Source organism: Falco punctatus (genome assembly GCF_963210335.1).
Source record: "Falco punctatus genome assembly, chromosome: 10".
Classification (NCBI taxonomy): Eukaryota; Metazoa; Chordata; class Aves; order Falconiformes; family Falconidae; genus Falco; species Falco punctatus.
Genome location: NC_137590.1, coordinates 14,141,386 through 14,167,072, shown reverse-complemented (window position 1 = coordinate 14,167,072; position 25,687 = coordinate 14,141,386). Strand labels below are relative to the sequence as shown.

The 25,687-nt window shown below is 45.1% G+C and overlaps 1 long non-coding RNA gene across 4 annotated transcripts in view; it reads left to right on the top strand.

The window, feature by feature from the left end:
• Positions 1-25,687, top strand: part of LOC308070298 — a 207,411-nt gene that overhangs the window by 131,826 nt on the left and 49,898 nt on the right. For 3 of the 4 annotated variants that reach the window (XR_013930696.1, XR_013930698.1, XR_013930699.1), the window contains exon 3: positions 1,606-25,687. This exon is cut by the window's right edge. This is a non-coding gene — a long non-coding RNA (uncharacterized lncRNA). The remainder of the gene's footprint in view (positions 1-1,605) is intronic. The other variant, XR_013930697.1, reaches the window with a different exon arrangement.

The window sequence follows — 25,687 nt, the reverse complement described above, 5'->3', positions numbered from 1 at the left end:
CAGAAAGATTTGCACTGGGAGAGCTGGAAACCCATTTTTTCCTCAACTACCCACAGAGAGGTGAAGGGTTCAGAAATGGAGGGTTTGGTGGCTGAGGGGTGAATCAGGGGGCTGTCATCACAGATGGTACTAGTGCGGGCAAGGAGTTAAACCATTGTGGCAAAGTCTGCTCACAGGAGAGTTAGCAACGGGAAAGTAATTGAAAATAAATATAATCAAAGTGCCCAAGTGTTTTAGGAATTTCATTCTCTTTATTCCTCCTCTCCCCTTTTCCCCCGTGCCCCCAGGAACTACTGATGTTCCCACAGCTCATATTTTCAGTAGTCTTTAAGCAAGTGTTTAATGGGATTTATAAAAACACCTGAGCAGGTTAGATCGGTTATAATTCCCACTGATTCCACTGACCTCTCTGTAGACGGGACACAGCCCCCTGTATTGCACAGGCTTACTTGAGACTACTATTCAAAGTATGCTGGAAAATATTAGCCGTATCAGATTTGTCGTTTAAGTTCTGGGAGGTGCGTCAGAGTTGGACTGATGCATAGAAATATAAATAAACATAAGGGTGTCTCGGTACCTGCCTCTGTGTGTGTGTGTGTGTGTGTGTGTGTGTGTGTGTGTGTACAGTCTTTATTGGCGACTGAAAACCCACTGCCTGCTCTTTGATTTTCCATTTTAGCTGGCCTATTATCAGAGATTTCTGGAGTGTGAGTTTCATAAGTAGAGGTTATCATACATTGCAGGCCATCTCTCCTGCTGGGGAGCAAAATGAAGGTTTGATAATGAGATCGCCCAAAGGCAGATAAGAGCTCTAGCTTGCTGAACAGTCCCTCAAGGTTTCCTGTGATGGCAAAAAAGAGGCAATGCAATTTATTATCCTTCTCCCCTTGTACCTTCCCATTGTTTGAGAAGTCAAAGCAGCAAACTATGTGCGTTCAAAATAAATAAATTAATAACCAGAGCAGGAGACCCGGTGTGTTGTTATTTTGCTCTGAAGAAGGTCTGTGATTTGCTCTAACACCACGAAGGAAGTCTCTGAACTCCAAATCCTGAAATTCCATTTAAAGGACAGGCTCTCTCCCCCGCTCCTCCTGCCTTCTCCCTGCTAGGATGGATATTCTAAAATTGAGTCAAGTGCTTTATCTTGATAGAGGATGGAGGATGGCTCTGTCACCGCTGCCGATAACCTTCCCATCTCCAATGCTGTTTGCTCTTCTTTCATGCTAAATGCTACAAAGTGCATTACAGTAAAGCGAAAGGTCAGATTTAATCCGTAAAACACGGAAGATTCAGAGCTGAAGTTGCCACATCATTAAGTCACAGCATCTTCATGCTTATGTTTTCTAGCACATATGGTATATAAAATCACCTAGTGTTTCACAACCCTCTTAAATAATTAGGCACAACAGGGTTTGCTGGGTGACCACCTGGATAAAGTCAAAACAGTGGCATCTGCATCAACCAGATGGGAGTCTGCTCTTCGCTGCCATCAGGAAATGGACAGCCAGCTTCCACTCGAGTGAACCAAAAGCTGCCTGCTTCCAGATAAGAAAGGGAAAGGACAGTTTAGGGGAGAGCGATAAATTGTCTTCCTTCAATTTTCAGGTCACTGAGGCTTTACTGAAACCAAAAGGAAGAAATCCTGTTCCCCAGCCTGGGAAGCAGCAGGGAGGAGGTAAGGTAAATTTGTACGTAATCAGCAAGCCGTGTACCTGGCAATGGTGTTTTGAAGGCAGGTTGAACAAAGGCTTATATTTTTATTTGTTTCTGTCATTTAAGAGGAAAAAAAAAAACTGGGGGAGGGAGAATATTAGCAATTTAGCGTGAGGCTCCATTAGATCAAATCAGTGCCAATGATAGTCACTTATTTCCTCCATTTCATAATGATTTACTCTATAAATTAATGTCCGCCTATTTAAACATACTCAGTGATTCAGCTCTGGGTACCATGGCAATATGTGACAGGGAATAGGGCTGAACCCACCAGTCATATGGCTCTCCGTGCTGTCATTATGCTATATGTGTGCCGGTAATGGGGGGCTATGTGAGAACGTAGACAGATATTATGCAAACATATACTGACTTAAGTATCAATCTGTCACTGGTGTAACTCATTGTAATGGCTCCACCAAAGTCATTACAGAGTAATATGCATTACAGCATGTTAAACATCTATCACGGGTGGAGGTTCAGAGAAGCCATGAGGAAGCTATAAGAAGCTACCAAACCCAGATCTGGAAGATACTCAGATGTAAGGTTTTCAGTTCAGCTAATCCCTGGCAGAGCATTCCTTTTCCCCACGCCCCTTCCACTCCAGAAAGATGAATCTGAAAGAAATATCTTACAGCTTTAAGAAGAAAAAAAATAAATAAAGAAAATCCTCCCGAGCTTGTATGTATGAAGCACACGCAAGGTAACTGCAGCAGTTGAATTCCCATCTTTCTTGCGTAGACATACACACAGACGCAAATGGGGTTTGATGGTGGGAAAGCTTTAGCCTGGCTGTGCTACACAGCGGTTTTGGTATGTGATCCCCTCTCTTGTTACCTTTAGAAGTCACTCAGCCTGATTTTGTGGTGCAGAAGTGGAAGGAGGATGTGACCTCTGTGTCCCTCTTCAGCTAATCCATGTCCTCTCCCCTGACACGCCTGGGTAGCATATTAGCAGATCCATAACCCAGCTCAGTCCTTTCCCTGGTACCAAATTAGCCTGGTTAATAACTACCAGGAGTCTTCAGCCTGAGGTTTTGCAGTGGGTCATTCCTCTTTCTGATGAGCAAGATGCTGTTCAAGACCAGACACGGTAAGATTCCTCTTGGATAATGCCAGTGGCTTGGGTTAAGCTCTTCCCCTACCCTGCATTTTTTGATTGCTTTTCAAAGAGCGGTGCTGCAGCGCTGGCTCAGCAGCCTGAGGTGGAGAGAGTGTCTGGTGTGGGCAGGTGGGGATATTTCATTGTTCAGTGCAGGCTTGGCTATTTTGATAGCATGATATACGTTCTTCAGCCAATCCAACGGATTAGCAAAATACTCCGTTTAAAGGTTAAATAGCTGATACTCCATCAACATGTATGGGAGGTGACACACAGATCCAGAGTGATCCAAAGCGATTGGATCAGTCTCCAGCCAGCTGGGTGGTGTAGCCAAGGATAAATGCAAGTGCACAGATATCTAAAATGAGTTTACCCACTGTGTACTGCTCAGCCTGAGCACTCAGCGGTGCATTTACTCACTTTTTTGTGTACTAAAGCAGTACTGATACAGCTCACAGCATCCTCAAGCAGTTGTATAGAGGGTCAGGAGAGAGGCTTAATAGACTGAAGGTGCCTGAATGCAGTGTTACAGTAAGTAACCCACTCTCTTAAAAAGAGACTGGTAAAAGAAAAAGCCCAGGGAACACTGGATCTGTTGTGCTGTTACCATTTAACCTGCATTCACTGCCAATTGAAATGCACTTTACATTACTTCAGTCAGATACTTCAAAGGAAATCCTGGAGATGGGAGCACTTAAGCAAGAGCACTTCTGGTGGTAATGTGTGTATTTGAAAGCCTGGCAATTGGGAAGGTTGTGAATGCAGCAGCGTATCCAAATATAGCTGTAGCTTGTTATATGTAAATGGCAAGACTCATTCTGATATTCCTGCTCCTATTCTGCCCTTCCTCCCCGCAAAGCAGTGTGATTCCTCCATCTGTCAGCATCTCCAGTATTTGTGTTTGCGTGTAACAATGTTCGCCTGTGCGCATTATCCCACACGGCAGCTCAGGTGCGAATAGCTGCTCTAGTACCCAGTTATAAAAAGCCCAAAGGAGATATGCAGGAAAGGCTCTTGGAGGGAACTGTTGCTACTTCTGCAGCACTGCCCGAGCCTCCTGGGCCCGTGGGGGAAGGCAGCAGCGCCAGGCAAAGCCATGCACACAGCCGAGGGCAGGCAGAGGATATGCAGGGTTGGTGCCGACTTGGGGCTTGTTGGATCAAGCATAACCAAGAAGATCATGGGGTAAAGTTGTAGAGCTAGAGCAGGTGAAATCCTTGTGTGGAGGCTCTCACCTCAGTCTAGATAAAACCTCCTGAACGGGAGTACCGCAGAGCTCTGCTGTGGGTCCATTAGTGTGTGCTGGGCACTGGGTCCCTGCAGCTCAGCCGCGTCCTGAACTGGGACATGTGGGGTCTTCCACCCTCAGACCCTTGTGTCCTGATGCGTGCACCAGGACTGAAGAGCAGGCTGTGTCTGCATCTGAGATGAACAGACTCTTGCAGTTTGCTGAGACGTCACCTCTCCCCTTGCCCACCGCGTGCCGGTGCGTGCTGAGACTGGAGCACAGGGCCAGGCGTGCACGTCAGCGTGCAAGAGGATAGTTGTGACTCTCAAAGGACTCCCTGTTATTTAAACCTTATTGTAGGGTAGATCTGCTGCAGCCCACCATGAGCCATAAACGACACAGGATCAGGTGGGACGTACAAAGTGCATCCATCATACAGCGAGGGCAGTCTGTGAAATGTTGGACAGCATATGGGTAAATCCCCATCACCCAGGAACAAACGGGTCAGGCAAACTTTTCTGGTTACCTTTCCTGGAGAAATTCTATTGCTTCATTGCCTTCTGCATTTGGGTGCAATGTAGTCTCTGTCTTCATTGTCACGGTGGATGAGAGTTTAAAAGATAAATTCCTTTTAGGTTCTCGGCAAGAAATGTCTCTTTATGAAGTGAGCTCATAAAAAGTAGTTGAGAATTCCTGCCTATAGAATAAGGGGCGGTGATATCTTGGAGCTGAGGAGAAAAAACACAGCTGCTCTCTCTTTCCCCAACACAAAAGGCAAGAGTGACCTTTATACAGCAAAATTAAATGCCATACAAATAAATACTAATTCTGTTTAGCAGCGTTGCTGCTTTTATCTCCCTGTGGCCATAACCAGGTAAAATTCCCCTTTGCTGACCCGACCATCTGTTGACACATTTAGGGCTGTGGCACGCAAAGGAGAGGTCCTATTTGCTCAATCCCTGAGCAAGGATGTCTTCTTCTCACTCCAGACTCTTACATTTGATTTGGAAAGGCAGCTGAAGGGCAGGCACTCCTGCCTTTCCAAAAGGCAAGGAGTGCGGAGGGTGGGAGGCAAAGTTGTGCCACCACAATATCTGGGATGGTTCCTGCTTTGCAGGTGGAAAAGCAGAGCAGTGACTGCCTGGACAGCACGTATGGCAAACCTCGTCCAAGCACGGGGCATGTTCAGAGAGCAGCATCTCTGAAGTTTTATTGCAAGCAGTCTGGTTGCTCCCCCTCCTCTTAGTTTTGCTCAACTTGCAAAGACAGTTGTAAAGACTCTGGTTCGGTATCTACTGATAATATCTGTGGGTTTTGAAAGTTAATGACATCTATTTTGTGCCATTTGCATGTTCATCCATAGGGTTGAAATCTTCCTTTTCTTGAAAAAGCCCACCCAATCCCGCATTTCACACTACCATCCTGGAATGGCGTACGATCCGCCTGTGGTTAAGGCACAGCTCCAAGCCACTCAGGTGATTCACTAGAGATTTTAGCTGCTAAAAATCAAAAAAAGTCTCTACTGAGCATGTGCAAATAGTAATTTCACAAATGCATTTAGCACGGCCAAATCTGAACAGATTTTCAAGGGAACTTCAAAGGACAAAAGGCATATTCCCTGCATAAAATCTTTCTACATCCCCCCTGTAATAGTCAAAAATTTAACAGAGCAGATTGCCATTAATTTTTTAACATGGGAAAAAATGCTTGGGTTTGGTGGTGTGGTTTGGTTTTTTTTTCCTCCTCAGAAATCTCTAATCTGTATTATTTGATTTTTTCCCTAAATTCACCATCATGAAACTTCAGGCCATATCATAAATTCCCAATAAAACCAAACTAGAAAAGCTAGTCCTGGATTTAAGACAGTCGTCTCTAAAGACCCAGATAATACACCCGCTTCTACCTCCCTCACAGAGTTCCTACACAACACGCTAACTTTTCTGGAGTCGTTAGTAGTTGCAAGCTGCTCATTTTGGGGTTGATAGCCTGGAATCTGGTCTTACAGGGGTCCTGAGCTCCCCCAGCCGCATCCAGGCAGTGTAACAGAGAAAGCACCCAGGGCGTGAGATACCCGGCTCTGCATCACCGCCGGCCGGGTGCTGCAGATCAGCGCTGTTTGGTGAACCTTCTGTTGGTGACTCGGCACTTTCCTCCGCGGCAATAATGTCACCCTTCTTGTTAGAACACTAAATATATATGAAGATTCAGTAAAACGTGAAGATACTCTGCAACATTCTCCTCAATTAAAGTTAAACTGATGAATGTCACAGACAAGCCTGAGAGGAAATTAGTCACTGCCTCTGGAGCAGAGTCTGAGTAGTTTTCTGGAAATAAAATATCAAACAGGTGCTCTTTAAAGGAGCTCTGTACTTTGCGTACACGGACACTTTGGAAAAAAACAGCATGTGAACATATAGCTTAAAGATCATATAAACATGTATATCCCCAAAAGGAATCAAACTGAAATTGTTCAGGTATATTTAAATTGACATTTCCAGGCTATATTACATAAAGACTGCACATATAATATGCTTATGCTACATAGTCTCCCTGAATCCCAGATTTCAGTGTCATAACATCAGAAAGGACAGTATCCTGGTGGTATTATCCTGCTTCAGGGCCAACGACCCATCTTTGTGGTCCTCCCTCCTCCTCCTCAATCGGAGCTTCCAGCTGGCGCACGCCCTTGGGAGAATTTTGTATTAAAACTAATCAAAGGGACACCCCCGACTCCAGCCATTTCCGATGCTATGATCAGCACTAGGCTCTTCCACGAGGTTTGGAAATTTTTCCCTCCTTCCAAAATCTCAGCTTCAAAGCTTCGGTTCATTCTTATCTCAGACCAAAGGGCTGCTTTAAGGCTGCCTTGCTCCCTGCACCTAGGGCCAGCCCAGCCACGAGTCTTTATTTCCAGCTGACCCAGAAGGCTGCGGTTCGAGCATGGCCAGCATAGAAAAACTCGGGCGGATTTGCTGCCCTTCCCACCACCATCTTCCTCAGCATTTCTGCACCGCACCGTGGCTGTATGTGCTCTGTTTGTCACGTGGAGGCTGGGCAGGGACTTTATGGCAGTCATTAAGTGCTCAACAACTTCCCACAGCCTGCCATGAACAGTTGTTATCAGCGCTAATTAATCTACAGACGTATTAATTGCAAGAAGAAATGCTTACTGGAAAAGTACGCCTGGCTCCTACCCTTTTCAGGAGCAGCTTCTTGAGATCCTTCTGCAGGACGTGTGAGTAGCCATCAGCAACAGGCAGATGGAGAAATGAGTGTAGTAGCTCCTCTGCAAAACTGATAAACAGCCCTGAATTAATATATATATGTATATGTGTGCACATACATATTTAAGAGCCTGATAATGAGATGTGCGACTTTTGTTGCGTCTTTTCACGTCTCCAATGAGTCCAAGTTCCCTGTCTTTAAGGTCTATATTGCTGAGACCTTCCTGACACCACCCACACTCGTGTTTATCCTCTCTGAAATGGAAACCTGACCATTTCTTGCTGTCTGGGGGTGGGGGCATCCCACAGTCAATCTGATTTTCTCCCTCTCCCACATGCTTGTTGAGCACTCCCTGTCCCATATACACTCTACTGATCCGGCATAGCCAGCTGGATCCTGACCTGGAGTCCTACCCCTGCCCGAAGGGTGAGAACAATCACGCAAAGCTTCTTTAGGGTGATCAGGACTATGATTCAGGTGCATGTTTTAGAGCTGAACCTACAGAGTAAAAATGCTGTCCATCAATCAAGGAGAACTCAGGAAACCAGGTATTTTTGGTAATTACAATATACTGGAAAAGGATATGCAAATTCCCTTGCAGAGATTTGTTCCTACCGCACAGACAAAGCAGCTTTGTTGACACGTTATTTATTATTTCAACAGATATAACCTATTAATTATTTGTAGCATGTTCAAGAGTAAACACACGCTCCAGGGAGGAAGTGAAAGCTTTTTAAAGTTCAGCTGTTTCTGGCTCCCTTCGCCTGTACACAGATGTCCTGGGAGCACCGCAGAGAGGGTGGGAACGGGAGTCTGTATTCGTTTACACCTTTATCACTAGTTCATAGGTGAAGGTGTTTTTTCAGTCTGTAGTCCGATATTCCATGCTCAAGGTGAGAAAAACACGAACATGTTTCTACCTTGGCAGCATCGTCTCCACGTGGGTCTCTTGACTTTGCTAGCAATCAGAAGGGAAAAACCTATGGGCAGAATTCCTCCTTGTTCTCATCTCCAAACTCACAAAACTCTTGAATTAATTTTATTTTTCATTTAATAAAATAAAATTGGTGCTTCAAGTAGGAAACATTTGAGGACAAGTTTCAGCTCAGAGTACTTTATTATGGCTGAGTTTTAATCCTCGGTGCATAAGAAGGATTATGCTGAGAACACTGACACCACCTTAAATATAGCAGCATGAACATGCCAATGTAATAAATCTTTTCAGCTTTTAATTTCAATTCAAGAAAAATGTTGGTAGAAAATATCTTCTTTCCCAGTAACCTTCCCCTGTCTCAAATGTGCCTGCGCTCCCAGGCACCATCTGACCCAGCCTTGTCAGTCAGGAGGGTGAAGAGGTGCTACCTCCATCCGACGCAGCACACCTCCAAAAAATCTTTTGCAGACCCAGATGCAGCAGCACAGCGCTAGTTTTACCTGTAGCTATTGCCGTCGGGGCAGAGAGGGGGACAAAGTGCCTTGTTAAGCCATAACAAAGCAAGTTTGACCAGTAAAAACCTGAGCTCATGCTGGAGAAATTCCCCGTTACAACTTTTTCGGGTGGTATCGCGAAGGTGGAGGTGGCCTCGGTGTGTAGCTCCCTGGTGGCTTGGCAGGGGTTGCTCCTGGAGGGAGCTCAGGAGGGGGATGGGACCCAGTGAAGTATCCAGGAAGGGGAAATTTGATTTATAAGTAAGTGAAGCATCAGCAGATGTCTTAAAAGGTCTCCTGAGAGTTTGTAATACTCTGGAAGAGCCAAGAGTAATAAAATGGAATAAAATCGATTATAGAGCTAAGCGCCTATCCTGACTGCCGCACCTAGAGGAAAACGAGCGCCGCTTCTCGCAGGCAGAAGTGGCTGCGCAGCCCGGCTGGGGATGGTCCAGCTCAAGCTGAGCTCTGAGGGCATGTGCTTTGCCAGGTATAAGAAACATCCTCCCGACCGCTCCACTATCGCTCGGCACTTTTGTGATTTCCCAGGGCGTTTAATTTTCTCTTTTGTCTTTAAAATATCGTGGGACTGCAGATATGTTGGGAGGTTTGCGTGGTGACTAGAGCAAAGATAATATCTAGGTTTCTTGCAGAAATGTCAGATGTTGAGGAATTGGTCTATAAATAACACAATTTTGTGCTCACAGAATATTTGCCAGTTGGTTTTTTATGAATCGGTATTATAGTTATCATAAAAGGAGTGCTATAGAGCCAGTTACTATGGTACATAGATATCACCAGTTTTGGCCTGCAAGTGATGTGCTAGTGGGATCCTTCCTGGCAAGATACATGAAATGTTACAGTGCTCATTTTGCTAGAAAAAAAAAAAAATAAAAATCCCAGCTACGATATCATCCATCTTTTCCTGCATATGGAGTATTATCTGCAAGTGTCGCTGGGAGCACCCGAAGCTTTAAGGCTGGCCTGATAACACACCTACCATCCAAGATATGTGCAAGACAAACATGTGGAGCAGCATCGCCGATCGCTGCTTTGGCAGCCAGTGTTAATGGTATGGTTTCGTGGAAAAGCGCAATTCACAACGTTTGTGGGTGAACATATGCAAATCAGCATATAAATCAGGCTGATGAAGCTGCAGCAGCCACCACAAACCAAAAATAAGTGTGTCTTTTCCCTTTAGGCGAGGACTAGCACTAGCTGAAGTAACAGCTGCACGAGCCTGATGAGGCCCAAGAAGGCCATTAGAGTCTCTATTGGTGGTTTCGAGCGTAGTGGACTGAATGCAAAACCCTCTTTGCAAATTTGTGGTCCTGCTAATTTTTAAAATTTTTTTGTTAGTTTGAGCAGCATTATGCTGTTGCATATGTTTTCCCAAAGGGGTCTGCACAGGGCTGTTACCTACATGGTGGGGGAAAAACAGACTTTGCATTATAATTCCTAGTTTAAAATTAACATTGCAGTTATTTAAAACAGGCTTAGTTTAGAGTTGGTAAAATCTGTGGTTCAGCCTGATCTGTCTTCTTTAAGGCTGTCAAACTGAAAGGCATTAAAATGCAGAGAAAATTATTTAGAAAAGAAAATGCAACTTTGCAATTTAACTTTGCTACAGGGATAAAGTTTTAAGAAATTATTAGCAGTCTGGGTGCCTTTTGTCTTGGCAGCCTGAGGTTAGATTCATTAAAAAGAAACAATATTCAGAAAATCTTGAACACCCACCTTTGGAAAACCTGTTCTCTGCAAGTAGCTAGAGATGGCCCCTAAACTCATGGTCTGTTTGAAAGGCTCAGCCTAACCTTAAATAAAATTAAAAAAAATAAAAAAAAAATAATAAAAAAAGAAAAGAAAACATTAAACCACGTACAATGGAGTAGCTGCAGTACTTGACATGCAGGAAGGCAAAGAGATGCTTTGAGAAAAAGAAGCACCAGTGTAAAGGCAGCAGTGATGCTCATGTTAGAAGGAGATGAGGTGAAAATAAACATTATTCTGGGCTAGGAACAGTAGATATAGAGCAGTGGTAGGACAAGAAGGGAAGGTGGCCGATCTTCATCAGTTGTGCAGACAGAGACTGTCAGGACCCCAGTATCTTGGGACCTGTTGCTGCTAGTTCTAAAGTAACATAAACCCAAGGACCTGTTTGCATGTTTAATGGGCTCTCTGTGGTTGATCTCCTTTCAGGATGATCATTTTGATGCTGCTGGGATTCTGCTGCTTTAAGAAATATGAATAGGGAAATTAAAGCCTTAGATGTGCATCTCATCTTTTAATTTAAATTTAAATTTAAATTTAAATTTAAATTTTAAAAAAATGTCAGGAATAAAAACAGAGTGATTTGGTGTCACTTCCAGAGCTGAATAAAATGCTGAACTTAACTGAAACCCACCACCAATGGTGAAAAATAAGCCAGGAATTTAAAATTAATCCCATTATTGTGCTCTAAAACATTATTAATAGATGCAGAGGTTTTGGCAAATCCCGTTATTTGAATACTATTATTTCTGCTAAATATTTCATAGCCAGTTTTTATTTCTTTTATCAAACAGTCACTTTAGAAGAAAGATAAACTCTCTATTAGTGAAGTTCAGCAGCATGTGACCTGCAGGGCCTAGCGAGGAAGATTTTTGAAGGGATCTGTAGGAATGAGCATCCATGGCAAAGGAGGGAAGAGGAACCGCTGTGTGGGAGCAGTCCTTCAGGCTGGGCACCGCTGCATCATCCCAGGTCTGCGCGGCCTCAGCACACAGCTATGCATTGCTGCTGTACGATAATATTGCATTTGCAAGATGATAATATCATGCTGATCAATTCAGGACCACAGAAAACCATATTCTGTAATCCCTATGCGCTCAGAATAATAACTGCGCTTCGCAAGTAGTGCCATTCATTCCAGTGGGGCTCTCTTGTAATCAATATATTTGTTTCCAAATTATAGTGTTATTGGTCCAACTTGATCTTTATTCCCGTTAACCAATTGCATGTGCGGAAGGCCTGGAAACGATGCCACAGCGAGGGCTGCTCTCGTCCCACTCCCATTGTTCAAGGACTCCAGTCCTCAGAGTTATTGTTCAAGCTGCCAGTTATCTCCGAGTGCTCCCAGCAGATGTTGGGGGGAGGGGGCACTTTATTTTTTTAAATTTTTTTTTCAAGAAGTTTGCCTCTTTAAGGACCAAGCCTGATGAGAAATTACTTCTGTTTGCTCTCCCCTGCACTGTGTTTTGTCTCTTAAAATCAGAAAATATTTAGAGAGGAAAATGTGTTTTCTTGCTGTTCAAAATGATAATAATTTGCCAGTGGAAATTTATTACTGACTTCAAAGGGAGCCCTAAATTTGCTGATAGTAAATAAGGGGCAATCCTGCTTTCACTACAGTCATTGTAGCTGTTCTCGCGGGGTTTCGCGGGCACTGATTTGAATGCAGAGCTGTCCGCAATGTGATATTTCCATTCTGTGAGCATCCTCCAAAGTTCAGCATTTATTTTGGTCTGTGGTGGAACAAACAAAAAAAAAAACAAAAAAAAAAAATTAAGGCCAGTTTTCAAAGATAGGATTGTATCAAAATACTAGGTTTTAAATCAAAACCTAACTATCATAAGAAGGTTTCTTAGATTTGGGACTGTTGGATTATCTTAATAAACAGAAGAGTCTTCTGGGCCATAATATGATCTCTGGGGTGCTGATCTTAGACATTAAAGATGCAAGGCTGAAGCTCCTTCTCAAAAAGAGATTTTCACTCTCCATCTTCTGCTTCATGATCCACTCAACCCCAAACCCAGTGATAGAGTATGACAGCTCTTTCTTTTCTACTGTCTCTCATGTGCACGTAAGAAATAAACAGGGAAGCTGGCTGATACGGATTTGTCTCCATGGAACATTTTTGGTGTAATGATCCATTCTGTTGTGGTGCCATTTCCTGAAGAAGACAATGTCCCAGCCAGTTCTGCTTGAATGAAGGTGAAAGTGTAGAGCACCTCAATGAATGAAGCCTACGGGATCCACATGGAGAGCTCACGTCCTACACTTGGAAGTTCACATCCCATCCAAAGGGTCCTTCTTGGCTTAGCTCCCTGACTAGCCCTAACCTTACTGCTGAATATTTAGCCAGAACAAAATGAATAAAAAAATTAATCCACGCCATGCCTGATTAGGGATTAGAAATGTTAACCGGCCAGTGCCTTTTTCTGCAGGGGCATGCAGCCCCTATACCTTTAATTAGAGTAGCCTGTGGTACTTGCCATAAAGCTGATAAGTAATAAATAGCTGCCTTTGTCACATGCAAGTTCAGCATTGTGAAACGGCACACGGACGGCTTTAAAAAGCCTTTGATTAAACCCAGCACTACAGTAAATCTACAAACACAGAGGAAAGAAAAGAAGCTATTTAGTCTGTGCCAGTTCCCGGCATTAAGTATGCAAATTTCTCGGTGTCTTCAGCTCCCAAGAACAGCAGGCGCTGAATGCAGCAGCAGCAGCAAGCGGCACGACATCATTCATTTCAATCATTAAAACAAAAGCGGGATAAATCGCTACCTAATTTGTAAAATATGCTTATCATATAGGCTCTTTGGTCTTTAAGAAAAGCACCAGCTGAATGAGAATCACTGAATTATTTTGGAAAAAAAAAAAAAAAAAAGCTTGAATCAATTCTGGTTTTCCCCTTTCTCCCAATGATTGTTCTTTTCTTTCTTTTTCCTTTCTTTTTCCTTTCTTTTCCTTTCTTTTTCCTTTCTTTTCCTTTCTGTTTCCTTTCTTTTCCTTTCTGTTTCTTTCCTTTATTTTCCCTTCCCTTCTCCTTCCCCTTTTTTCCCTTTCCCCTTCCCCTTTTTCCCTTCCCTTCCCTTCCCTTCCCTTCCCCTTTTTTCCCTTTCCCCTTCCCCTTTTTTCCTTTTCCCAATTTCAGCTGAAACCTATCTGTAGCCTTCCCTCAAGCTCCCACCCCAAGCCACAGGAAAACTTCAGTCTTTTTTCCTGACCGTGCACAACTCGACATTCCCAGGTCCATTTTCCCTTTCCCTCTTTCAAAAACCAGAAGGGCGACACCAGCCGCAGCCCAGCCCCAGCTCCCTGCCCAGCATCCCCCATCGCCCCGCTGCCGCCCCACTGTCCTGCAGCCCCCCTCCCATCCTTGTGCAGTCAGGCAGCAATCCCCCTTCCTCCCTGCACGGCAAAATACGCATCCAAGCAGCCTCATCCTGCAACCTGCTGGGAGCTACCTGTGGAAGGAGCCCAGCTGGGTGGTGGTCAGCACCCTGGCCTCTCTCCCCAGCCCTGGGTGCTCAGCTCAGACAGCATCCCCCTTTTTACATGCAGCAGTGAGGATTATCGATACACAGGGAGCGCCAGCACTGGATCCCCGGGAAGGTTCAATTCTGCTCCATTCAAATGCAGGGTGGCCTGCAGGTAGTTTATTTTGCCAGTCACACTGTTCCTGCTACACGAACCAGTTCACCAGCTTCTCTTCGGCTCACGGCTGCTTGGGGTGCTGAGGGCACAAACGCTCTTGCTGAGGCTGCCCCCATAATGTGTTGCTGCCCGCGTGGCTCCTCTGCCCCCACTCCATGACGTGTGTGCGACGAGAAGCATGGCCAACAACCCTGCTCTTCTACGAGAAGTGCCCCGCGACGATTTCCCAGCTGTTCAGCCATTCAGCTGTTCAAGGATAGCGCCTCTGGCAGTACAGCTCCCCACTGTTGTTATGCTGGGGCGTCAGCAGATGGAGCATATCATGGTTATTGAAGTTGGATACAGTGACTGTCAGGAGCCTTGCATCGCCTGGCATATGCAAATAGACCCCGGGCATCTGGTTTTATCTTGGGCCGGCCACATGAAAAATTACGAGAAGAAACTTATTGGTTAAGGAGACCCAGTGGCCGTGGCTTGGATGGTACCGTGCCACAGTCCCCGTGCAAGTCGTGATGCGGTAGATGAGCCAGGGAAGGAGGAGTTTTCAAAAGGAGTAGGTGTGCGACCGGCCGTGCAAAATGCACACCTGACAGCAGACCTGGGTGCTGCCGGGACAGGGTGGGTGCGATGGCACAGCCACGGCTGGGTGCAGCACCCACACGCTGCCGCAGCGCCAGGGGGTGTTATCAGAACAGGGGTTCAAACAAAATACTTAGTGCACCTTGGATGATTCTGTGATCTTTTACTTCGCTTTGGTATGATTTGGTTCGTCGTTGGCAGAATACTCAAGAAAGGGGAGTTAAATGTCAGCTTATCCCCAATGTTTTTCGGGGTGACCCTGTGTCACCCAGCCAGTCGGGGATGAACAAGCCAGGTCCGTGAAAAATCCAGCCCAGATTGGTGTTGCTTGCTTCTGAGAGCAAACTCCATGCCTCTCCACATGGAGCTCATAGTCCTGCCACAATTTCTACTAATTTCATGTGATCTCCTACAGCCAGGCCTTATAACTCTCCAGTTGAGTCTGCAAAAGGATTTTCAGCCTCAGTGCCTGTAGGATGGCGACTCTCAACATTGATACATTGAACAGTGTTGGAGATGGTTTTGCCTTGAACAGCATCATTGCAAATCACCTAAAAAACACAGCTTGGTGCTAGAGCGTAGCACGCAGATATGCGATGAGGGACCGCTGAGGTGCAGTGTTGTGATGTACAGGTATCGCGGGTGTCAGTGCCATGACTTGGCAAATGCAGCAGGGTACAGCCCTCATCTTCTTCCTTGGGGCAAGTTGGGAAAATGTTTTCTTTGCTTCCCCAGCAACGCCTGGCAATACAGAAGAGCTACCCAGAGAGTTTTCTTTGCTTCTCCTCTGGAGATGAACCATGTTCTCCTCTCCTCCCTTCTGCTCTGCTTTGTCCCGGCTCTGCGGAGGGTGGGAGTGGAACCGCAGCATGCCAGCGTGCTGTGCAGCAGAGGGACGGCACGGGCTCCGGTGCAGCACATCAAACCTCCCCGCCTCGGCCCGGCAGTCTCCTGGCACTCTACCATGCAAATGCCTTTCCTAGTCACTGCCTGCTCCCTATGCCTCATCCTTGGCTCTTTTTGCAACATCAGAGGAGCACAAAATGGGGGAAGGGAGAGAAATAACATCCTGAATATTGTGCCTTCTAATTAGGCTGGCAGTGATCAAACAGCTTTTCAGGAGCACACTGCCTTGGGCTTGCTGGCACGGGGCTTTCCAGCCACACGGGTTATTTCTAGGGGAAAAGCAACTCCATCCTCGTGGAAGCGCCCATGATCTCCTGGGATCACAGGGCAGCTTGAACTGATCCAGAAAGACCTGGAGGAAGAAGTTGCAATCCAGATTCCTTCTCTGTCTTTGGTTACGGTGTCCTTGCCGTAAAGGGACTTGCAGAAACTTCAGCAGCACAAGCTGTTCCTGCGATGTTGTTGTATAAATATGTTTTATGTATAAATATGCATTTGAATCCGTGTTTGGACTCAAACCTGTCTGTTCATCCAGCTGTCGAGTAACCTCTGCAAACAGCAGGGTCCTTCGTGACAGATTGAAACCAAGAAAACCGCTGCCTGTTCTGCAAAACATATTTAATTTGTTAAAGAGATGGGAACTTTGTGGAATTAATAAGATGTGCTAGAGAAGGGAGCCGCTCCCCGAAGAGCTGAATCCTGGTTACAAGTGCAGTTTGCAGCTTGCTGGTAATCCTGCAATTAAAGCTACAGTACCAGCGTATCACAAAAATGGGATTTGCATAATTTGAAATTTGAGGAAAATCTCTAAATACTTTAATTTTGATAGAAACTGTTTCCACTGCTGACATGTGTCTACACCTATAATTTCAGTTGATAAATTGCTGTAATTTCTCCTCCATTTCATGTTCTTTCTAACATTAATTGTCAGTTGTAGAGTAAAACAGTAGAAAGAGAGAGAGATAGGGAGAGAATAATGTCATTGTGCTTTTGTGGTGTGAATAGCCTTCTGAGGAACGATTATCTTCCACACAGATGCAAATAAAAAAAAAAAGAGAGAGAGTGAGACCTCTGGGCTTGCACAAAACTACCGCAATGGGCATCGACGTCCCGCTGTGAGGTAGGGAAGCAAGGGGTTAAAGCCACGTAAAGGTACCCAGGAGTGGATGTGGCCATTTCCCAGGCTGCTGGAAGGAAAGATGGACTTTCCACTGGGCTGTGGAGCTGTGGAGGGGCATGGTGAGGCACAGCTGGGCAGGAGGAAGCCTGAGCTGCAGGGTTCCAGGGGTTGAACCCTTTGGTCCAGCTGTCTTCTGCCCTGAGTGGGACCCTGGCAGAGCCAGCAGCAGCGATGGACTCACCTGGTTGGGTTTCCCCAGCCAGGGCATGAGGAGATTGCCTGGATCGAGGGAATAAAGGCAAGCGGCGAGTCCCTGCGCGGTGCAGCCGGCCGTGCCTCCTTCACCCTGGGTCCACTCCCCATCCCACCTCTCCAAACGCCACTTTTCAAGCTACTTTTAAATAAAATACCCTTTCAAACAGAGGGCTAGTGGTACTAAATTATTCTATTAATTTATTATTCATGATGAAAAATTATTCTAATAAACGGTGAAAAATTATTCTAATAACATTCTATCCTATTAATATTCTGGAGCCGAGCAGTTAAACTCACTTCCTGTGGCTGCCCCCCTCCTTAGCGCTGATCTATTTCTTACAGAGTTTATTGAAATTAAAATCTGCTTCTTTGGAAATGTGCTGCATTTAACAAAACCAGTGGGGGGAGATGAGCTGTGAGCGAGGAGAGAACCAGGCACCGATTTTTCCCTGCTGCTGACAGAGCAAGGGGTTGCACGGCATGGTGCGAGCAGAGGGAATCCATACAGCAGCAGGCAGGAGGTGGTCCAGCCTGGGTCATTTGGGTGCTGTCACCCTGTAGACCGTTAACTTTTAGCACCTGGTATCGCTCACTGGTGTTTCCCTACATTTCTCAATGCAGGGAGATGGCTCCTTGCCTGTCCCTTGCCCTTGGCTGGTGTCCTGCAAGCTCCGCTCCTGCACCTACCTCGAAACCCTGAGCTTGCTTCTCTTCTTACGCCCGTTCCTCGCTGCAGAAACCTCCCTAAAGCCCAAGGAGCTGCACTGCCATAGCCTGGACATCAGCCTCCATGGGAACGAATGGAGCTTGTAGCCAAATCAAGGACAAGGCTGGGGACCCTGCTGTCACCTGGACCTTGGGGTCGGTCCTGGCAGCATCCCGCTGCCCCTCCTCCCTGCAGCCTCCCTGTGCGCTGGCACCACGTGCTTGCCAGGCTTCGTGCCAGAGATATTTTCCTAATGGTTCCTCTGCCTGCTTTGCTTGCTGCTCTTCTCGCCTGCCAGCTGGCTGGTGTGGTCCTCCACTGTTGCAAGCAGCTGGGGAGGGGTTTCATGGGTATGCAGGGCTTGGGAGCCCTGCATACAGGTGGCAGAGCATCCCTGGCGCCTACTGCAATGTCCTTGGGGAGCCCATGGTTCCCCAGCAGGACTCAGGGCATGTTCTGGGTCCTCAGAGCAAAGGGATGTGGGAGGCTGTGACAGGGGAATTCCTGGTCCCCAGAGCCTGCAAGTCTGCAGAGCCCTCGGAGGTGCGTTGGGGAAGCAGCCTACAGAGACGTCTCCAGGGCTGTAGATAACTCAGGGTTTCTCTTGTGGCTGGATACGCTGTTTGAATGATTTTGGAGAGTGAATGGCAGATGAGCAGGTGCCACTGGGCACTTCTGAACCAGCCTGACCAGCCACTAAGGTGCCGTGTCATCTGGCTTTGCTCTCCCAGTAATATGGCATAGAGAAAAAAAAAATCTCTAACTTGGCAAAGGAGCAGCACATCCATGTCTGTGGGTCTGTTGGTCGTAGGTGTTGCTTTCCCCAAAGCTTCTCGGATCATCCTTGCTTCTGGCTGCACAATATCCACTCCATGCCAGAGCCAGATCATCTGCAGACCTTTTCTTTTTGCCATCTTTTTTTCCCAGTTGTCTCTACAAACTTAATAATTCCTTGCACAAATATATCAGCTTCTACCTGCACCTCCCCACCTGGGACAGGTAGTTACGCCAATTGCACAGAAAATTAGATGCACAAGTGTATGTTAAATGTTCCTGTGACTCAAAGTCCTAATAAAAAAGCTAACCTACAGGTGACATTATTACAGCTTTAACAAGTAGAGTGCCTTAGTAAAAGGACTTCATCTCAAAGGACTTTCACTGAAGCCATCTTCTTCGCTGTGTGTTCCTCCCTCGCAGCATGGGTAATTAAAGGACCAGCCACCGCTCAGAAGATTCCTTAGCTTTTGCGTTTGAGGATATCTTTCACTCTATTTTTTCCCTCTCCTCTGATGGCATATTAGATCAAGCCATTAAGCAACATCCTCTGTTTCTCCTGAGAATATTCATCAATAATAATGAATAGTACTTGCTCCAGGGCTGCCCCCTCCTTGCCCAGGAACATCGCTGGTACATGATACAGCCCTGTTGGAGTAACTCTGGCATTTGTTTTTATTTCTGAGATTCATTTAACGTGTAAATTTTTTTCCTCTCTGGGGCATTGGAGGCCCCACTTTGTTCTGGGTTTGGAAGCAGACACTTGGCTGAAGCTGCGATTTTGTCCGATCCAGTGGGGAAAAGGGTATACATCAAAGTAATGCACAAGTGGAAACTCCTTAATACCGACTGAGCTCATCGCTGTGCAACTGCCTTACCTTAATTACACACGGACTCCACTGTATTGATGCATTTCTTTTTGCCCCAGTACAATATACTTATTTAACAGGCCTGGATGACAGCAGAAGAAAACCAAGATGTTTTCAACAAAATTTCTTGGTATTGGATTATTTGTCCTAAACCCAGAGGGCAATCTCAGAACCAGGCACTGCACAGCCTGGAAAGGGACTTCTCTGAGTGATTGTCCTGCTCCTGTGCAACAGATGATGGATGAAACCTTGAAAGAATAATTCAGTTGAGTAAAAAAAAAAGGATTGGATTCAGGAGATGTGGACAGCACTCCAGAATTAGGAATAGAGGCACACATCCAGAGCCTCTCTGAGCACCAGAGCATCTGGTGCTGGTGTCTCTGTGCACACCAATCTTCATTGCCCTGGTAATTTTCTAGATTCAATCAGACTAGGAGCAATGTAAATCTTCCTTTGCACCCTTCCAGCATGCCTGTTGCGTAAGCGATTTTCGTGAAAGTAACTACATCAATTACACAAAGGGAAATTATTGTAGTCAGTACTTTAAACTCCCTTTGCCTCATACAGCTTATTTCTTCCTTCTCAGAGAAGTTAATCAAGAGGTTTGATTCACTCATATTGGTAAAATTTTTCAGCCATCCTCAAACATGTGCAGCCACCTGGTCCTGCCCCACTCCACCACCAGGAGAGTGCACGTTACTCACGGACTTGAAGGCACAAGGAGTGCAATCACTGCGTCACACCCAGCCGAAACCTACTTGTGCATGTAACTACAAAGCTCTTGTTGCTGAGCTCCTATGTTCATCCCTGTCCCTGTTTGCCCACAGTATTGCACGAGCTGCTGCTTTGCAACTGTCCGTGCTTGTTGCAAACAAGCGACTCCACCGCTGTCGGTCGATAACTGGGATCAGGCACTTTGGGCTCTCTGCGTTTTTGTTAGGTTGCTCTTTTGGCATTATGTTTTTTGCAAGCATGGTTTTAACTTTCACAAGGTGAGCACTTGTCCCCAAGACGATTATCACTGCAGTGAAGGGCAGAACCCCCCTTTGGTGCTGGAGACTCCCTCGCCGCTCTCGAGAGCCTTTGCGCATCCCTCCTTGGTGTACCACTTTCATGCAGCACGGTGCCTCTTGATGTGGGGATGTTTATCTTCTCTCAGTTCTTACCCATTGGTGCGTCTCTGAGCTAAAGTGCTTTTACTCAGATTGTGAAACCCACTGTAGTCCTGCCTTTGTTAAGAAGATAAGCTACAGCGGGAAAGCAGCAGGAAAAAAAAATATCCTCTAGTGCGTTATATCTTTTTCTCCCAAGGAATATCACACAACTTGGACAGCTACTGTAATGCTAATATACAAATCAAAACTCTAAGGAGCAAAATAGAAACATCCAACCATATTAAATAAGTTTGTGTGTGTGTGTGTGTGTGTGTGTTTCAAAGCTTACAAAAAATGTAGATATTAAATTGATGTCCTGGCACTTGTGCAGTGTAACGGGCAGATTCAATTAAAAGAAAAAAATATGTCCGGCGTGTAGTGTGGGCTAAGCAGCAATAAAAAAGCAAATCAATTTTTCAGGAGTTTCAAAGCCTAGTGCAGATTTCCAGAAGGCAGAAGCCAAAAATATATTTATTAAAAAAGACCCTAGGGGCTCAACAGTGTCATTTTAACCAAACTACTGCACCTTCAATATGATGAACTGTCACGATATTTTGAGAAATACTTTGTAAATAATCCATTTATATGTATAGATATAACATGTTATATATGTGTAAATGAATGCATATGCTTACGTCGCATATATTCAATGTCATCGATTGTTTGATAGAGGTGCAATGGTTTATTTGATAGAGGTGCAATGGTATACTGCAAAAAACCCACAGATCAAACCAAGTTGTGGTTATTTGTGTTCTCAGATACCCAGTGCAGTGTTTTCTATAGTTTTCTATGTATTGCATTTTCATGCGTGTGTGTGGATTTCTGCATAGCGTTAAATTAGGGAACTGTCTACATATATGTATATTTACATACATATGTGTGTGTGTGTGTAAATAATGTGGGTATATATGTGTGTCTGTATGAATATGCATGTTTGCACGCTCATACATTTAGATACACGTGTTGATGGGTTATTTGCAGAATATTCCAGGGGTCACTGTACCAAAACTCCTGGTTTGGGGTTCTTAGATTTGTTGTTTTCTGTAAGTGAAAGCCACACGGGGTGCTGCTCAATGTGCGCGACTGAGACCAGAGTTGATCCAGCCAGTGCAGGGCATCACACAGAACGGCAGCTCAGACATCCCTGCTCCCCTCCAGGTACATGGTACCTCCAGGAATCGAAGGGGGGGCGGGGGGGTGGGGAACCTCCCTTTTACTTTATAATTCTATTCCGGCAATATGTCCACAGCCACAGCACAGTTGTGACCCCACTGAAATCAACTGTAAAACTCTTGGAAGAATGGAAGAAGAGTTGCCACCAAAAAAATTACTTTAAGGGATCCGTTTGAACTTATGGCTACTAGTTAGCTGGATCAAATCCAGAGATAAAGAGCAGTAAATCCCGCAGCCAGCCATAGACTCAACTTCTGGTTAATCCCAAACCAGTTCTGCACGCTCATCTCTCTGTTGCAACACTAGGGAGGCTCCGCCATCCAACCAGCTTCTAACACTTGACACTTGCATGAAGTATTTTTACTGTCTCTTTTCTTTACCCCTTGGTTTTTGTCACCGTTGTCGCTAGAAACCGGTGATTATAAAATGTTTCACCACGTTCAGGCAGCAACCTGAGAAAAAATAATTTTCTTTTGTTACACTGAGCCACAGATTTATTTCCCTGAAGAAACCCAAGTGTGACTGCAAAGATAAAAAAAGAAAAAAAGAGGGGTAAGCACCCTGGTGGTGATGATTAAGGTGCCCTTCCAAGAAATAAATAAAGAACCCCAACCTCCTGGTGCCTTCGTGTAGGTCTGCATTGCATCCTGTGTCATTACACCAGTTCTCTGTGTAATCAAGACAGCAAAGGGCTCAGCAGAGCGAAGACCTCCCATTTCTCCCATTTCAGACCCTCAGTGCTAGAGACGATACATACCCAGCTGGCAGGATGGATGTGTTTTTTATTTAAAACACAGACAAACATGCACACAGAGGGAAAGAAACCCTGCAAAGCCAAATTTGCTTCTAAATCTATTTACGTTTTGCAAGACTTGAGATCACCTTGAACCATCTTTGCTGTTTCCTTTGAAGTTGCAAGTTCTACATAAGCCCTTCAAAAAAAAAAAAAAACCTAAGAAGGAAAGGGAAAAAAGGAAGTGTATAAAGAGCTATTTGTGATATGTATTTTTTAATACTGACATTTTAAAAGGTTGAAATGTTATGGCGTCTTTTGCAAAGTTATGCCATTTAAACAAGATAACATGGCATTTTACCATTAAAGAAAAGACCCTCTTTTTCACTCATACCTTTGAACAGTTTATCATTTTGCAATAATATCCTTCAGCTATGTAGCTCTCTGTTCTTTTTCAAATGGAGGACAACATCTCTTCTAATTGTGCTTATGATACCAATTAGCATTGGAGTTTTCTGCTTTTATTAATAAACAGCCTTTTTAAGAGTACCATGGCTGTCCTAAATATTTTTTCTCCTGTATAGGATTCAGGAAGAAATCATAATTAATTCCTCTTTCAGTGAAAAAGCAAAGCTATTTTTAAATTGCATGCCTGATTGAATTAACAAAGTGTTAGACAATTAACAGTCTTTTTATTTTTATGTTCTTTAAAATGCAGATTCAGTTTAATACTGTTTTCCCCTTCATCCTTTTCATGTGTCCTAATTGCTAGCTAAGTAGTGTCAGGACTGCGTGTTATCGGCCAAGGCAGGTGTCAGGTTTAATATTATTAAAAATGCAATTACTCCTTTCTCAAGCACAGCTTGTCAGTTTAGCTCATCAATGTATATATCAATACATTTTTAAATGAAGAAAAAAAAATACATCTCTTTTTCCCATCCATAATTATCTCTGTGGTATCTCGCCCCTTGTTTTGGAAATGTCTCTCTAACCTTAGTGCGCCGGAGCCCTGGGGAATATAATGAGGTCTGACAGTCTGGGGGAGCTGCACAGCTGACTTCTTCCTAGGATCACAGAATCCTGTAGGTTGGGAAAGACCCCTGAGATGCTCCCAAACCCCAGCCTGCGAGCTGCCAAGGATGCTCTCCTCTGCATCACCTCCCGGGGCCACCGCTGTGACCAAGGGCACCTGCGAAAGCTTGGGGGGGGGGAAACCGACACTGAGGAGTTGGCTGATCTCTTGGCATTGCACCTGCGTCACATAAAGGTGCTAGAAAGTTGTACGGGAAAAGGTTGGGTTATGGTGTCAACACCCATGACGGAGATGGGAACGAAGGGCCAGGAGTTTGCGTGCTGCCGAGCAGAGCTCCAGCTATCTGCTCTGGAAGCATCACAGGGGAAACCCTCCAGGTTCCGTGGAGCCAGGAGCTGAATTCCTCCTCCTCTGTCCTTGGAAAGCCGGCAGGTTCGAAATGCCACCACCCCTGATGGCGGCTTTTGGGTTTTTCTCCAGTCACCATCACAACTGACTGTCCCAGAGAATGTGCTGGATGGATGGTTTAGTCACTAAAAATTGGGTTCAACATTAATCAAAACTGTTCACTAAATAGGGCTTGAATTCATAAATCATTTTAGCTAGCAAAGGTGAAAACACTGAAATAGGATATATTTTTTTAGAAATTTCCTGAATTATATAGCTCCAAAATTTCAGACTCGCGTTGTCCTTTCAGCTCTGGCTACATTTTATTTTAAAGGAGGATTAGGAATCGGATGGTTCGTTTTGGATTGAACATGCTCCGTTTGACCCAAAATGAAGTACAGATGCACACATCCCAGCAATTTGGCCACCATTCAAGAAATCAATTATTCTCAAAGCTTACACTGTGCCCCTTGAGGGAAATTGTTCTCTGACCATTCCTGGTCAGATGAACCATGTCCTGAAGAGTATATAAGCCATGAACAGATAACAGTTTAACAGATCAAGTGATGGTTTATTCACACACCTTCTTCCAGCGTAAGCACACCAAAGGTATTTTCAGTCTGACGCTTTCCTCTCCTATTAGTGTACAACAAGCTCTTTTTCAAGACAAGCGCCCAGCGAATCCACAGCCCATATTTATTACCACTTGCATCTTGCAGACGGGTCATTTCAGCAGGAGGGTGATGCTCATTGCCAACCACCTTCCATTTACCATGGAACGCTGCAGATATTCTTTGCTGCGGGATCTAATCTGCAGCCAAAGAGCTTCTGAGTAAACCCAGCTGAGAGTTCTCCAGTTCAGAAAAACATATAAAATGCAATGGGCTATTTTATTGAAATCTAAATTTTTATGGGAAATATATGCTCCTTTGCTGTTTCCTCTCAGAATGTTGTGATCAAAAGCATCCCCAGCAAAGGAAACTTCAAAAATAATTGGCCAAATGTGTAAAAAAATAGCTAATGCCCCTCTCCTCCCCCAGTTCTTTCTGTTTTCCACTGATGAAAACTAAAGCACAACAGGCTCCACTGACACGCTGCCGCTCCAGCATGTGCTGCTCCCTCCACCCTGGCCATGCCGCCATGGGTTTTGGTGCCACTGCTGGAAATGAGCGTGGCCGCTCAGCCACGTCACATGGCAGCAGCTGCTTTGGGGCTGGAAGTGGGGTGGGAAGAGAGTGGCTCATTTTGGGGATCGTTACTGGGTGATTTCCAGGGATCCTTGATGAATGAGTGGTTCCCTGCTCCGGTGGGTCACGCATGTCCTTGCGTGGGCTCTCCATGCTCCCATCAGCGTGCCGGTGGCTGCGCGGGCTGCGCGGGATCCTCCGGCTGCCGGCTGGGTTGTGCATGGCTGGAGACTGACAACTAATGGTTAGTTTGCAAATAGCTGCATAAAAGATCAGAGGATAATGTGCGAGGGGTGGGGAAAAGAGAAAGAAAGAAGGGGGATGACTGACAGTACTTAAAGAAAATTGATTCCCATTTAATTTTTATTTAATTCTATATTAATTCTCAACAATAGCGTTCTTACTGCAGAATTTCGCCCAGCTTTCACGCAGTATTGGGATCTGGCAGGGTGGTAGAAACTGTGACTGTAATTAAGAGGGCCGCATATTCATCTCAAACTTAACTTCTCCAGGATTAATTCTTGTCTCAACCCTGGACAAATCAGAAATAATTTTGTTTCCATTAATACATTTCCTAGCTGTGTGAATCTGATGGAACAGCACGGCCCTTCAAGGCCTCCATTCGTTGTTAAAGAAAAGACATTTACATGTGCCATGGCATTACTGAGAATAGGAAATATGAGATCATGAGATCAAAGT